Genomic DNA, 14,635 nt, shown 5'->3' with positions numbered 1-14,635 from the left:
CCAATAGCACTGTGTACAATTGCAACGTGCGCAATTGTACTGTGCGCTAGTGAAGGATTCTCGATTAAGATTATGCGACTAAGAACATCATAAAATATCATAAATCTGAGAACGATAATGTTAATTTTACAGTACCAAGTAACATGCAGAAATTATTTTTTATTTCAAGATCGGCAACGAAAATCAGCGCAAAGGTTATCCCGTTGGCAACACTACAGTAACCTTAACTCGACTCTTATCGTTTCCACCCATCGACATATAATATGGACTGCGCTCAGATATAGAAAAATATGAACGGTGACTCACATTGGTGGAAAATAAGAGATATCGACTGGTAGAGGTCAAGTTGTCTCTTTCTATCCAATAGTATATAGACAAAGAGGGAACGAGGTAGAGGTCAACTCTATTGGACATTTTTTGAAGGCTTTCATGTAAGGATCGCGTAGTCTATACTATATGTCGATGTTTCCACCAAACCTCATTTGGACCTTATCTTAAAATTTTGTTGGGTAGGGTTCAGATTCGAGTTTGGTGTTTCTACCATAAGAGCGCTCACCTCAATTTGACTCTGTCTGACCAGACTCTGATTTTAACCCTTTATGGAAACATACTCAATATAGTCACTTTTATATAGATTGAACGTACAATAACACATCACGTGAATCAACCCATCCCATACAGCATGAAATATTCCATGAATGTTCTATAAATATTGTTTAGAATATTCATGAATTTTCTATGAATGATCTATTAATGTGTAAAGACCATGTAATGTCACGCTTTGAATGTCCTTAAAAATTTCTGTAAATATTCTCGAATAATCTACAAATGTTTTATAAATATTTCCGCATAATCCATAATTTTGTTATATATGCAAAATATATTTATAGAACATTAATAGATTATTTTAGAAACATTGAAAATGGTGGGAGATATTCAATGGGAATGTGAGAGGGGATGAGGAGGGGGAATTTACATTTACGGGAGGAAGAGGGGAGACAGTGATAGACTATGTGATAGGGGATGGAGAGAAAAGGAAGAAAATCGAGAGCATGACGGTGGGGGATAGAGTGGACTCAGACCATCATCCCTTGGAAATGGCGGTATGGGGGAGCATGGAGGAGGATAGAGGGGGAAAGTGGAAGAAAAGAAACATGGGAGTGTGGAATGAGGAAGGAGTAAAGATGTTCGAAGAAAAAATAGGGGAAGTAGAAGAGAAAGAGGAAGAGATAAATAAGGAATGGGACGATATGGAAACGAGAATAGTAGAGGCAATAATAGGGGTAGAAAAGGAGGTGAAGGGAAGCAGGAATAAGAAGGTGGGGTGGTGGGACGAAGAATGCAGAGAAACAAAGAGGGAAGCGAGAAGAAAACTGAGGGAATGGAGGAAAGGCAGGGAAGAGGGCAACACATACAGAGAAAAGAGGAAGGAGTTTAAGGAGCTGTGTAAGAGGAAGAAGGAGGAGGAGAATCTGAGATGGGAGAGAAGGGCGATGGAAGCAAGGAGAGAGTCGGAGGTATGGGAAATAGTAAATAGGGAGAGAAGAAAGAGGAGAGGAATCCAGGAAAGGATTGAGGAGGAAGAATGGAAAGAGTACTTTATGCAGCTGTTAGGTGGAGTAGAGGGGAAGGTGAGGATGGGAGAAGACGGGAGGACGGAAGAAAAGGAAGGAGAGGAGGAAAAGGAGATAAGCATAGAAGAAATGAGGGGGACAATAAGGAAACTAAAGGATGGAAAAGCAATGGGAAGGGATGGGATACCAGGTGAGGTGTGGAAATATGGGGGGAAGGAGTTGGAGACTTGGGCATGGAGATATATAAACAGAGTATGGAAGGGGGGAGGTTGGCCGGAGAATTGGAGAGAGGGATTAATCGTCCCAATCGTAAAGAAAGGGGAAGGAAAAAAGGTGGAGGAGTACAGAGGGGTGACAATAATGTCGTCGCTATACAAGGTGTACACGGCCATTATTGCGGAAAGGTTGAGAGAGGAGTCTGAGGAGAAGGGAATTATACCACATAATCAGACGGGCTTCAGAAGGGGAATGGGAACGGTGGATAATATCTATGTTTTAAACTACTTGGTGAATAGGAGGCTGGAGAAGAAAGGGGGAAAGTTAATAGCTTGTTTCGTAGATCTGAAAGCGGCATTTTACTCGGTAGACAGAGGGGTGCTAGTAAAAGCAATGAGGGAAAGGGGAATAAGGGAAGGGCTGGTGAGAAGGACGGAGGAGTTGCTGAGGGAGACGAGAAATAGAGTAAGGGTAGGAAACGATATAAGAGAGGTATTCTGGACGGGGAGGGGAGTGAGACAGGGGTGCCCGCTAAGCCCGTTATTGTTTAACGTGTTACTAGCGGATATGGAGAAGGAAATGGGCAGGGTAAAATGGGGAGGATTAATGTTAGGAGGTAAGAGGGTATATACGCTGGCATATGCTGACGATGTAGCACTAATCGCAGAGGACGAGGAGCAAATGAGGAGTATGTTTGAAAGATTAGAGGAGTACTTACGGAAGAAGAGACTGGAGTTGAATGTGGAGAAAACGAAAATAATGAGGTTTAGGAAGGGAGGAGGGAGGGAAAGTAAAAAAAGATGGAGATGGGAAGGGAAGGAATTAGGAGAGGTAAAGGAATTTAGATACCTGGGATATGTGTTCCAAAAGAACGGAGGACAGGAAGCGCAGGTAAAGGAAAGGATTAGAAAAGCGGCGGCGGTGATGGGAAAGGTATGGGGGATAGGGAAGATACGATTTGGGAAAGACTGGGGAAAAAGATTGTGGTTGTTTGATAGGCTGGTGTGGACGGTGATGGGATATGGAGCAGAAATATGGGGATGGAAAGAAAGAGAAGAGATGGAAAGGATGAAAGAAAGGTATATTAGATGGGTCTTAGGAGTGGACGGGAGAACACCGTGGTACCTTGTTAGGGAAGAGTTGCAAAGGGAGAAGATAAGAGGGAGAGCGGGGATGAGAGCATGGAGATTTGAGAAAAAGTTAGAAAAGGGTAGAGGAAGCAAATTGGCGAGGCGGTGTTGGGAAGAGATGAAAGGAAGGGAGAGGGAAGGGAAAGCAGGCTCGAGTTGGGAAAGAAAGAGAGGGAAGTTTTTCGAAGAAAGAGGAGTGAAGTTAGAAGAATTGGAAAGGTTGAGAGAAGACGGGGATGATTGGTTTGGTAAGCTGGTTGGGGGAGATAAGGAAAGGCAGAGGAGAGAGAGATGGGAGAAGATTGAGAAGTCAAAGTATAATAAATGGAAGAAGTGGATAAAAGGAAGGGGTATTCCGGGATATTTGAAGAAGGGATGGGGAGAGAGTAGATGGAGAAGAGTAGCGAGGTTTAGATTAGGGAATGAGGTGAAAGAGAACAGATATTGGGAAGGGGAGGAGAAGAAGAAATGTAGAGTGTGTGAGTATGGGGAGGAATCATGGGAGCATATATGGGAAGAATGTAGGAGTTGGAAATCAAGAAACGGTAGCTGGCAGGAATCGGTGGGATAGGTATTGGATGAAGAAGGGGGAGGGGAGGAATGGATGATAGAGCTAGAGGAGGAAAGAAGGAGAAGGAAAAGTGAGGTGGAAGAGCTGGACAGATAACACACTCAGGGGTTAGAGAAGAGTGAGGGAGATGGAAGGGAGATGAAATGGAAGGAGGATGAGGGGAAATTGGGAGGAGGTCTGAGTGGAATTGGATAACGTTGCTGGTTAGACTGGGGAATGAGGAGGAGAAGTGGAGGGATCTAGAGGCAGGAAGAAAAGCGGGAAATAGGTTAAGAGTAAAGATAGTGGAGGACAGATCGGTGGAGGGGAGGATAAGAGAGAGAGAGCTGAGTGAGAAGGGAGATTAGGAGAGAGAGTGGAGGAGAGTAGGGGTGAGAGGAGGTCGGAGAAGGAAGAGATCACGAGAGAGTTTGGAGGAGAAACTTCGCAGGAGCGCGGATGATGAGCAGCAGACCCAGGGCAGGAAGTAGACGGGAAGGAAGAACGGAGACAGGAAGAGGTAGAAGGAGACGAACGAAGACGTGAAAGAAAAGGAGAGGGTTAGGGGAAGGGAAAAAGATTAAGTGTGAGGTCGCACATGGCCAGGAATTGAACGAAAGGGAATTGCAAATTTTGTATAAGAGGTTTGGGTACGTTCCTCGTAAAAAACGCCTTGTAAACCCTACGGGGACACATAATAAATCAATACTACTACTACTAGAAACATTGAAAATGGGGTATCGCATATTCTGTATACATTTATAAAACAATTATAGGATATTTTGGAATATTTACAAACATTTGTAGATTATTCGAGAATATTTATAGAACATTTAAAGCGGAATCGTTTACATTCAAATGTTCTATGCACATTCTTAGAACAATTACAGAGATTATTCACAAATATTTTAAAAAATATTTTTAAAATATATATTCTATACTATATTTGTAAATATATTATTAAAGCCCTAAAATGAACGTGAAATTTAATAACAAAAGTTGTATAAAACTATATATTTATATTTATTTGGAGCTATAATATTTCTCTTATAATATTTTTTTAAATAAATCTTTTACATATTTTTTTAAATACAAAATACATCAAATCGTATTTATTTTGATAAATGTTGAGATCTTCGATAAGTATATAAGTAAAACGAGATAATATTAATATACAGAATACACTCACGCATTTTAAAAAATTTTTTTCTGCAAAAATATTTTTTTTTTAACATGTCAGAATTATTTGTATGCGTGAAAAAAACGTTTTTAATTTTTTTATTATAAATAAAAATTATCATTATTATGGAAAACGTGAATTATTGTCTTCTTCTAGAATTAGAAAAAAATAAAATTATTAAGAAAAAAAATATATATCTATCCACGATTCCCGCATGTCAGTGTTACTCAGTTTCACCATAAGTATAACTTCTTAAATAAAACTTAAAATTGTATTATTTTTAACGCAAAATAAAATTAATCTAGTAATATTAAAAACGTAATAATTAAAAGTAATAATAGTAATATAAAAAATAATAATTGTTAATCAAATCTTACCGAAGTACATTATATTTAAAAACGCAAAATAAAATTAATTATATTTGCTTTGATTTTGCATTTTTGGTATTTTTTAAATTTAGTACTTATACACTGAAAAAACTGTTCAACTCCACCTACCGACTATATATCAAGGCCTGTCAAAAATCACAAGTAGGTGCTGCCAACGTTTTTTGGCGTGATATACCACAATTATAGGCGCTCCTGCTTGAAATTATGGCAACTCCTGCCATAGTGAGTCTAACAGCAGCGACCTCAATGCAGTGACAGAGGTAGCCACAGCTTTTAGTAGAAGAAGTAAAATCACTGTCGTCTGCAGTAAATATAGCACATCCCTCAGATGCCAGATGGCGTTTTCTATCAAAAGAATGTGGTAGCGCCTGCCAAGCTCATTGTGGTAACTCCTACCATAGTGTTTTCGACAACGCGCGCTCAAGTTTTTTTGGTTGCTCTTACTGAAATACGTGTAATAGCCGTTACGGCGCTCTTTGGTAGGTGGCGTTGAAAAGTTTTTTCAGTGTAGTAACTATCACAAATCCAGTATATTATTCAGTTCCAGGCCTTCACAATCTTCTTCTTCTTCTTTAATTATTGGCCTGCGAGCAATACTGCTGTTAAGATGGTCAGGACGAACCACTTCTCGCGAATAACCGTAATCGGCGTGTCTTACGGCCAATATCACAGTCTCCGATTAACGTGATCCTCCGATTAAACTCACTCTGCATCTCTTTCTAACTGTCGCCCTAAAAAGAGACGAAGAGTGAGTTTAATCAGAGGATCACGTTAATCGGAGACTGTGATATCGGACCTTAAGGCTCGTGGTCCCTGGGCCGAGAACTCCGCGTTGACAGTGGCGACGTACCGTCGCGGTAGAAATAAGAACTCTCTCCAATGGAGAATAAACGAGAAATGTTGAGAATTGACACGTTGAGAATTCTTGTGTCGTATTTCTAAATAAAAAGATATTTGCTTAAAATAACATTATAGATCACTTCAGCACACTTCGAAAATACTTCGAGTTGAAATTAAATCTACTCTTTTCCCTTGACAGTTAATAAACAGCCGTAAAATGAATGTGATACAGAATCTAGTCATGGAGCCTGCGCACAAACCTGCATCGTATCATATTTGTTTTACGGCTGTTTATTAACTGTCAAGAGAAAAAGGTAGATTTAACTTCAACTCGAAGTATTTTCGAAGTGTGCTGAAGTGATCTGTAGTGTTATTTTAAGCAAATAGCTTTTTATTTGGAAATACGACGGAAAAATTTTCAACGTGTCATTTCTCATTTCTTTCTCACATTCCAACATGGCCACGACGAGTACCCAGGAGCCTTAAAACCAACTAGTCATAAATAGCCAATCGGCGTGTTTTTTACAGTATTGTATACATTACCGAATTTTATTAATATACAGGGTGATCCGAAACTATCGTTTGTCCTTAAAATGTCGTATTCCTGACTTAATTTTGAGACAAATTTTCCTTTACCAAAACTTTGTCCGAAGCTTAGTTTTTGAGTTATTACAAGAAATAGTCAGCGAATCACGGAACGAGTACGGAAGGTAGGCAGGGGCGGCGCGACTCACCGTCCGACGCGGGTGATTATGTGGGGTGCTCGCTGCGATCAGTGCTCGGTTCTTGCTACAAGCGATGGATGTACGCGTACACACACACACACACACACACAATTACTCACTCATACTACGCGAGCGTACATTTACGCGAGCGTTACTCCTGTATTAAAGGGCTGGACACACGAATCGACGGAAGACGTAAGACGTAAATCGTAAGGAAATCCACTAATTAGAGTCGACTATTCCCCTCTTCTTCCCTCTTAAAGAGGGGAATAGTTGACTCTGATTGGTGGATTTCCTTACAATTTACGTCTTACGTCTTCCATCGATTCGTGTGTGAAGGCCTTAACTTACGATAATTCCTTCGCGTAAACGGGATTTTGTAATAATTTACTCCGCGTAAACGAGTGAATTATCGTAAGTTACTACAAAAGTAACGCTCGCGTAAACGTAGTATCATTCATTCTTACCTTGCAGAGATTTGATGTCTTCATACTGCTGATGAATATTTGCTTCATGACTGTTGATATCAACGAGACGTTCCCATGTGCGAGAGACATACCGAGTAATAAGCGAGAAGTTTTTTCTTTGACAAATTGTATCACGTATCGACACGTTCACGGATTTACTCACGCACTTGAACGATAAGATTAATAAACAAATCCACCGGTTTATCACTGTTAATTACTACCGATTAATCGTTCGATGACTGAGAATTACTCGAAGAAAAAACACATTACGCACAATCACATCACAGTAAAAGGAAAACTTCTACTTAATTACATTACAGTAATGAAGTAGAAGTTCTCCTCTTTTTTATTAATTGTATCACGTAATCAACACTTTTACGATATTACTCGCGCACTCTATCAAGAACAATTATAACGGTTAATGCAATTAATTACTACCGATTAATTAATTACTAAATTTTTTGCCCGCGCTTCGCCCGGGCTCAAAATTTATTCTTCTCTCTCCAAACTCACCCATTAATTAAGAGCACCAATAGAACCCCATGAAACCCTACATTTTTATCCCTATAGTAGCCATCCCCATAAAATTAGTAATCTTTTGGTACCAGTTTCATCAAAATCATTAACAAAAATGATCCATTGAGCTTGACTCTAGTCTGGCACTGTAAGGAGACATGAGAGGTGTAGCATAAGTGGGAGATGACAACATCGCCGGTGAAATACCACTACTTTCATCGTTTCCTTACTTACTCGGTTAGGCGGAGCGCGTCAGGTATAAATTTTTGTGCCTTAAGAATTTTTCGCATTGACTTAAAAGGAACTTCTTTTATACTTTTGGAAAATTTTAACTTTCAACTCTTAAATTATTAATTTTTAATTTTATTGACTTTGTTATTTGACCTCGCGCTTGTTGTTTTTGTTTTGTCAGATCACTTGATAAGGACCCGAATCCTGGGTTGAAACGTCGTGAAATATATGTATATTTTTGCCAATTGCTATCGATGGAATATATTATTTTTTGTAAAACATTATTGGCGGAACAAACATTTATTTTTTGGCATTAACAAAAAATTAGAAAAATTTTGGCACCGGTTTTAAAAAAATCGGTCTATTAATAAAAAATTATTTATTGATAAAAAATTAAATTTATCCTCCAAAAATAAATGAAATAACATTGGTTTAAAAAAAATCGTTCAATTAATATTTATTATTTTTTGAAATTTGAATGATTTTTAAACCAGTTTGTAAATAATTGGTAACAAAAAATTACCCATAAAAAAATTTAGCTATGTACCTCAAAGTTTGCGGAAATTGCAGCAATCACGAACATTTTTTTTTTTTAACAGAAATCGGAAACTTCTTTACTATTAGCAATTTTTTTAATTTTATTACATTCTTCAGTTCTTTTTACTTTTACTTTATATACAATTCTTTAAGATTCGGTCAAGTAATTTTCGAAATATTGGAAAATTTTCGTAACCGGTTTCCAAAAAGATCGGTAACGAAAAATTATACACTTTATATCACTCCCCGGAAAATGCTATCCCTGTTTCATATACAATTCTTTGAGATTCGGTCAATTATTTCCCGAAAAATTAGAAGAATTAGAAAAACCGGTTTCCAGAAGATCTTTAACAAAAAACTATACACATTATGGCACTCCCCGGGAAATTCTACTCCTACTCCATAAACAATTCTTTAAAATTCGGTCCATTAACGAATAAGTAGTTCGCGGATAGACAGACGACAGATTAACAGTTGGGTTTTATATAATAGTATGAAGTATGATGTGTGCTGTGACTTATATAACCTCTCAAGGTGTGGAAATGAGACAAAAGGGAATATGTATTGGATGAATGAGGAATGGAGAAAATGTAGACTATGCGGGAAAGAAAACGAAGATATGCGACATGTAAGTACGAGATGTGAAAGAGAGAGAAAGAGAGAGAGAGAGAGAGAGAGAGAGAGAGAGAGAGAGAGAGAGAGAGAGAGAGAGAGAGATTGATTGGTTTATTTTATGCCATAGTCAATGACTTTAGGCAAGTAATGCATTACAAAGGTAGAACAATCGGAAAAAAAAACAAAAAGTTGTAAATAAGAACAGAAATAATACATCTACATGAGAAGAACAGTATAAAATAGTATATAATAAAAGCGACAGATGTGCATTAAGCAGTAACTAGCAGTGGAACTGCAACCTAAGCGGAGGAATCGGTAGAGTGAAGAAAAGGGTTGAAGCACACCGCCAATAGTACGCAAAAGATGCACAGAGCAATGGAGAAAGTCTCAGATTCAACTCGCAAGAAACGCAAGAACAATTAATAAACACTAATAGTTACTTAAACTAATTGACGCATAAGCGATAGGTTGACACTCTCAATCAGATCATGCATAAGGCAGAGACTAATAAGGCTCCTAGATAGAATTACGCTCAAGCGAGAAAAGATAGTCGTATAGCTTACCCTTAAAAACGGCGACAAACGTTACTGAAACAACATCATAAGGAAGCGAGTTCCAAAAGTAGATGCCCGCGAGATGAAAAGACCTGCGATAGGTTTCAGTTCTGTGATTTGGAACATGAAAAGAGTGCGGTAGCGCCAGTCGTGACGATCGCCTGACTGAGTGGTCATGATCAACGAAGATTTCAGAGAGGTAACTAGGAGATAAGTCATGGGACACCTTAAACATTTCGATACCAAGAAAGTAAAGACGGCGGTATTTGACCCATAACCACCCCAATCGATGCCGGTAAGGTGTGATGCGTTCGTCACGCCTTAAATTGAAAATGAAACGAATAGCACAATTTAAGAGTCTCTGAAACCTGGTATTTAACTCCTCGGTCACGTCGTATACAAGAGAGCAGTAGTCCAACAAAGGCAAAATCAAGGTGGTCACAAGTTTAACACGTAGATTAATTGATAATGAATTCTTGTGAAATTTCAGTTTGTGCAGTGTAAAGTGTACTCTTCTTGAAATGTGTGAAACGTGACCCTCCCAAGAAAGGTCGGAGCGCATGATGACCCCGAGGTTTCGAGTCTCCGTAACAAATGGGATGGAGGTACCGCCAACTGAAACGAGAGGTAAATCATTTAAATTTAAGTGTTTAACGTAACTCCTGCTGCCAAAAATCAAGACTTTTGATTTCTTAAGATTGAGAGTCAATCCGTTGATTGCAGCAAATTGTGATATGACACCCACGTCAAGCGCGACAAAGTGTAAAGCAACGCTCAGTTGACTAAGGGGACTTCTGCGATAGATCTGCGTATCATCGGCAAATATAATGCGCTCAGTATATCTCAGGAAGGCACCAATGTCGTTAATAAATAAGGAGAAAAGGAGAGGACCCAGGACAGATCCTTGTGGAACACCTGAAGTGACAGACAGCCAGTCAGAGAACACGCCCTCCAAGTCAACGACAGCCTGACATCAACCAGTTAGATACGAAAAAATTAATTTGAGTTCCGAATCAGAAAACCCTAGTTGTCTGAGTTTGGTCAACAGTAGAAAATGACTGACCGTGTCAAAGGCTTTGCTGAAGTCGAAGAGGACGAGAATCAACACCTCACCCACGTCGACGCCATACTTAATGTCATGGAGCAACCGCAGCAAAGCGGACTGGGTGGAATAGCCTTTCCGGTAACCGGATTGATGATCATCGAGAATATTATAAGTAGCTATAAAGTCCGAAATCTGGCGGTGTAGAATTTTTTCGAACAACTTAGAGAATTCGCACAGATTAGCAATAGGCCTCGTGTCCGAAGGAGAAGCGGGAGATTTAACTTTGGAAAGCGGTCGAAGTATGGCTCGCTTCCACAAAGACGGGAAGTGACTGAAATTCAGACAACAATTAAAAAATGTCGTAAGGAGATTGCCAATCCGGGGCAGGGCTAAGGCTATGGCGTATAGAGGTAATTGATCATAACCCGAAGCAAGGGAAACAGAAGAAGCGGAGACAATGGAGCTAAAGTCCTCAAAGGTGACCTGAGAAAAACTGAAAAGTGGTGCGTCAGGTACTATGGAAGAAATAATGTCAGAAAATTGAGAAAATGTACAAGAAGGAAAGCAGTTGTAGATGGAGGCGTAATGGGCATTTAAAATATCACGAGAAAACAAATTGAGCGGAGAAAATAGAGGAGACTCAATGAGCCCAAGACTGGCAAGCTCACGCCATAACCTGGATGGATCAGAAATAGCAGTCAATCTCTCCATGTGATAGCGCTCCCTGGCCCTTCTCAAGTCGTCTGTGAGATCATTTCTATATTGCCTATAGATATGAAAATCGAGAATGTCTCGCGATCTTCGGGCAGTATTATAGAGACGGTTGCGATGTTGAATTCTGCGAGCAAGTTGGTCAGTAAACCAAGGCGCAGCTGGGCGAGTAACACGAAAAGTGCGGATGGGCGCATACTGATTAAGACAGGACGTGAAGTCGTCAGTCAAGGTATTTAAGATGTCATCCAAGTCAGGCCCATTAAGACTCTTATGGCTGAAGTCCTCGGCGAAAGATAAGGACAACGTAGAGGCGAGAGTCTCGACGAATCCCGCCCTATCGAAATCCCTGTAGCTGCGTCGAACTAAAGTACGATTCGAAGCAGATGGAACCACAAACGTGTACTTCAGCTCAATCAGGTCGTGACCGTTAATGAAAAGCGCATCCGATTTACGAAACAATAGGACTTTATCAAGGCTATTGACTATAAAAACGTCCAACCGCGAGTCAGAAGAGCGAGTGTAAAAAGTCAATTGCGAATCGACAATGCTGAGCGACAACTGTGAGACCATGTCTTTAAGGTGATCAGAATCGTAAGATGAAGCGAGAAGATTACAGTTAAGATCACCTGAAATGATAATATTTTTATAGTTATGCATGAATGTAGTGAGAGCATCAACATATTTACAGAAGTTTTTCCCTTAGGTCTACGGTACATTGACGTGAACAAGAGAGGCTTACAATCGTCGCCCCGAATGTCCTGAACAAGAAATTCAGGTTCATTCGAGAAGACAAGAGAAGACGACACGAGAACACGCGCTCGCAGCGAGTCGTGGATGTAGCAAGCGACACCCCCTCCCTCCCTGCCATCCCTATCAGCACGCAACAAATAATATCCAGGAATGCGAACTAGATCATCGGAGATGTGAGAGTGAAGCCAGGTTTCAGTAATCGAGATAATATGAAAGAAGTTCAGTGCAATGAAGGCCTGGATTGACTCCAAGTGGGCAGGAAGGGAGCAGGCATTAAAGCAAGCAATGCTGAGGCGACCACGCGAAACAAGAGGATCCACATCTGCCGCAACAGATCACTGAAGCTCCGCAAGATCGGCCTCAGAATCAATAGAAATAGGAGGTTGACCTTGAGCCTTACGGACGAAGATGCGACCATCTCTGGTCCAGACATGCTTATAAGAGAATTGCTTAGCCCTGGCTCGCGCCCGACGCAACAAGTTGTACGTTTGTGCTGAAAGCAGTTCATTTATGTAAATGCTACCGGGAAAGCCCCCCGAGAACACATCGCCTACCGCAAGCCGGCGCTTACCACGGGCGGCCCGGATGATGTGGTCGCGGATCTCGCGCGACTTAAGCGCTACAATTAAGGATCGCGTCCGATTAACAGGACGGTTCTGCTCAAGGGCCAGACACGATCCCGACGCATCACCCAGCGACACAGACACTCCACGCCCAGCCACGTCACGCGTCTCCAAAACATCCGAGATCAAGCGAGGCACCCCGAGCGAATGAAAAACACCGGTTACTAATTCATCGGCCGTTAAAGCTAGAGAGTGAGGAATACTCGAGACGATAATGTCGGACGTTCGGGGGACACGCGACGCAGCAGTCAGGGCGGCGTCAACACCCTGAGAGCCAAGGAGCACAGAGCTCCGAGCCTCCAACGCAGCGATCGTATCACCGTGACCCGCGACGAGTTTGATGACGTCAGGAAGCTGGTTAAGCTTAAATAAACAAAACAATTTCCGTCGCCAGCGAATAATTCAAAATAAGTCGTTTTATTTTCGACCCAACTGGCCAATTAAAACAATATTGTTATGCGGATCGGTGTAACCTAAATTAAAGCACTTGATAAGGACCGGAATTCGGTCGAAACGTTGTGCAATCTTGTTTCAATTGGCCAGTTGGGTCTAAAATAAAACGACTGGTTAAACTTATCCGCAAAATCAGCATTTACCGCCTCCTGACGAGTTATAAATGCGGAGATTTTCTTGTCCGACTTCTCGAACGCGGCGTCAAGCCTGTCAGCAAACCTCTTGTCCAATTCATCCATCCTGGCTAAAATAGATCGAAGCATCGCATCGGTGGTAAGAGATTGGGCGCCAGGGAGAGGAACTCCATCCGCAAGCGGCGACGAAACAGCATTCTTGAAATCGCCGACACGAGGCGCATGAGAGTCGATGGGCAGCGGCGGCATGGTCGGTAATCGAGCCAAGCAGCACGCACTGGCTGATTTCGTGTTAAGATACGCCTTGACGCAACCAGGGTGAAATTCCCTGGTGCATTCACTGCAAGAGACGAACTGCCCAGCAATTGACTTCGAGCATCTGCTGCATGTTTGTTCGCGCTGCATGGCACACAACACGATAATATCTCACAGTTGGCAATAAGAAGCGACCAATCAGGCGAGGGCAAGGCAGTCCACGCCAACAAGGATCGCGGCGGAGACACACAACACGCTATACTGCGAGTTCACAGTCGATATCACAAAGCAACCAATCAGGCGCGGGCAAGGCAGTCCACGCTAGCCAGGGCAGGCACACACCGCACAGACGCACCGAATAAAAAGCAGACAGGCAACCCAAAAGCAGTGAGGTGTAGAAAGAGCAGACCAGGAAGCAGGCATATGCGCAACGGGCAGACGCCCCGGCTCGGGCAAGACCAAGATTCCACGACGATACCAGAAGTGAGGTTAGGATGACCAAAAAGATTTGACCCAAAAATGCTAGGAACTGGGAGACAATCTCATAGAAAATGAGGCTCACTCGCGTCAAGCAACGAAAGACTTGCAAGAATCTGCAAAAAAATAGCCCGAAGGCAATTAACGGCAGCAGAAATGTTAACTTGAAACAGGAGCAAGAAAATCAGACCACCGCCAATACTCACACGGGGGGAGAGAGGGAGGGAGAGAGAGAGAGAGAGAGAGAGAGAGAGAGATTGATTGATTGATTTGTTTAATATGCCCAAACACAGTTATAGGGCAAAATTACAGAATAGCAAAACTTAGAATTCGACATAATATTAGAAGTTACAGTCTGTAGATAATACAAAAACAAGGTGGCAATTATGTCGCAATTCCACTATATATCTTAAATGTAGCTAACTAAATAGAAACACCAGAGTAAGAGCAAAAACTAACTATGTACATCTTAAAACTAAATAGAACCGCATAGACAAAAGCATAAGCATAATTATGTATAACTTAAAACTAAATAAACGTACACAATACATAACAAATGATAATTTGTGTAACGCAACAAACTAGAAGCATTTGACTAGATAATGCGAACATTGCACCGAGCGATTCATACAGAAGGATAAAAGTATCAGACAAATTCTG

General features: G+C 41.1%; 1 protein-coding gene and 1 pseudogene across 1 annotated transcript in view; both read left to right on the top strand.

Moving 5' to 3' along the window:
* Positions 1–14,635, top strand: part of LOC143903344 (uncharacterized) — a 216,104-nt gene that overhangs the window by 23,857 nt on the left and 177,612 nt on the right. The gene's annotated exons all lie outside the window — the stretch shown is intronic.
* LOC143903304 (uncharacterized) lies at positions 2,184–3,587 on the top strand (annotated as a pseudogene).

This window comes from Temnothorax americanus, unplaced genomic scaffold (assembly GCF_048541705.1).
Source record: "Temnothorax americanus isolate GAGA-0224 unplaced genomic scaffold, ASM4854170v1 Scaffold104, whole genome shotgun sequence".
Taxonomy (NCBI): domain Eukaryota; kingdom Metazoa; phylum Arthropoda; class Insecta; order Hymenoptera; family Formicidae; genus Temnothorax; species Temnothorax americanus.
Note: the sequence above shows the minus strand (reverse complement) of the source record. Positions and strands in the feature narration are given on the sequence as shown.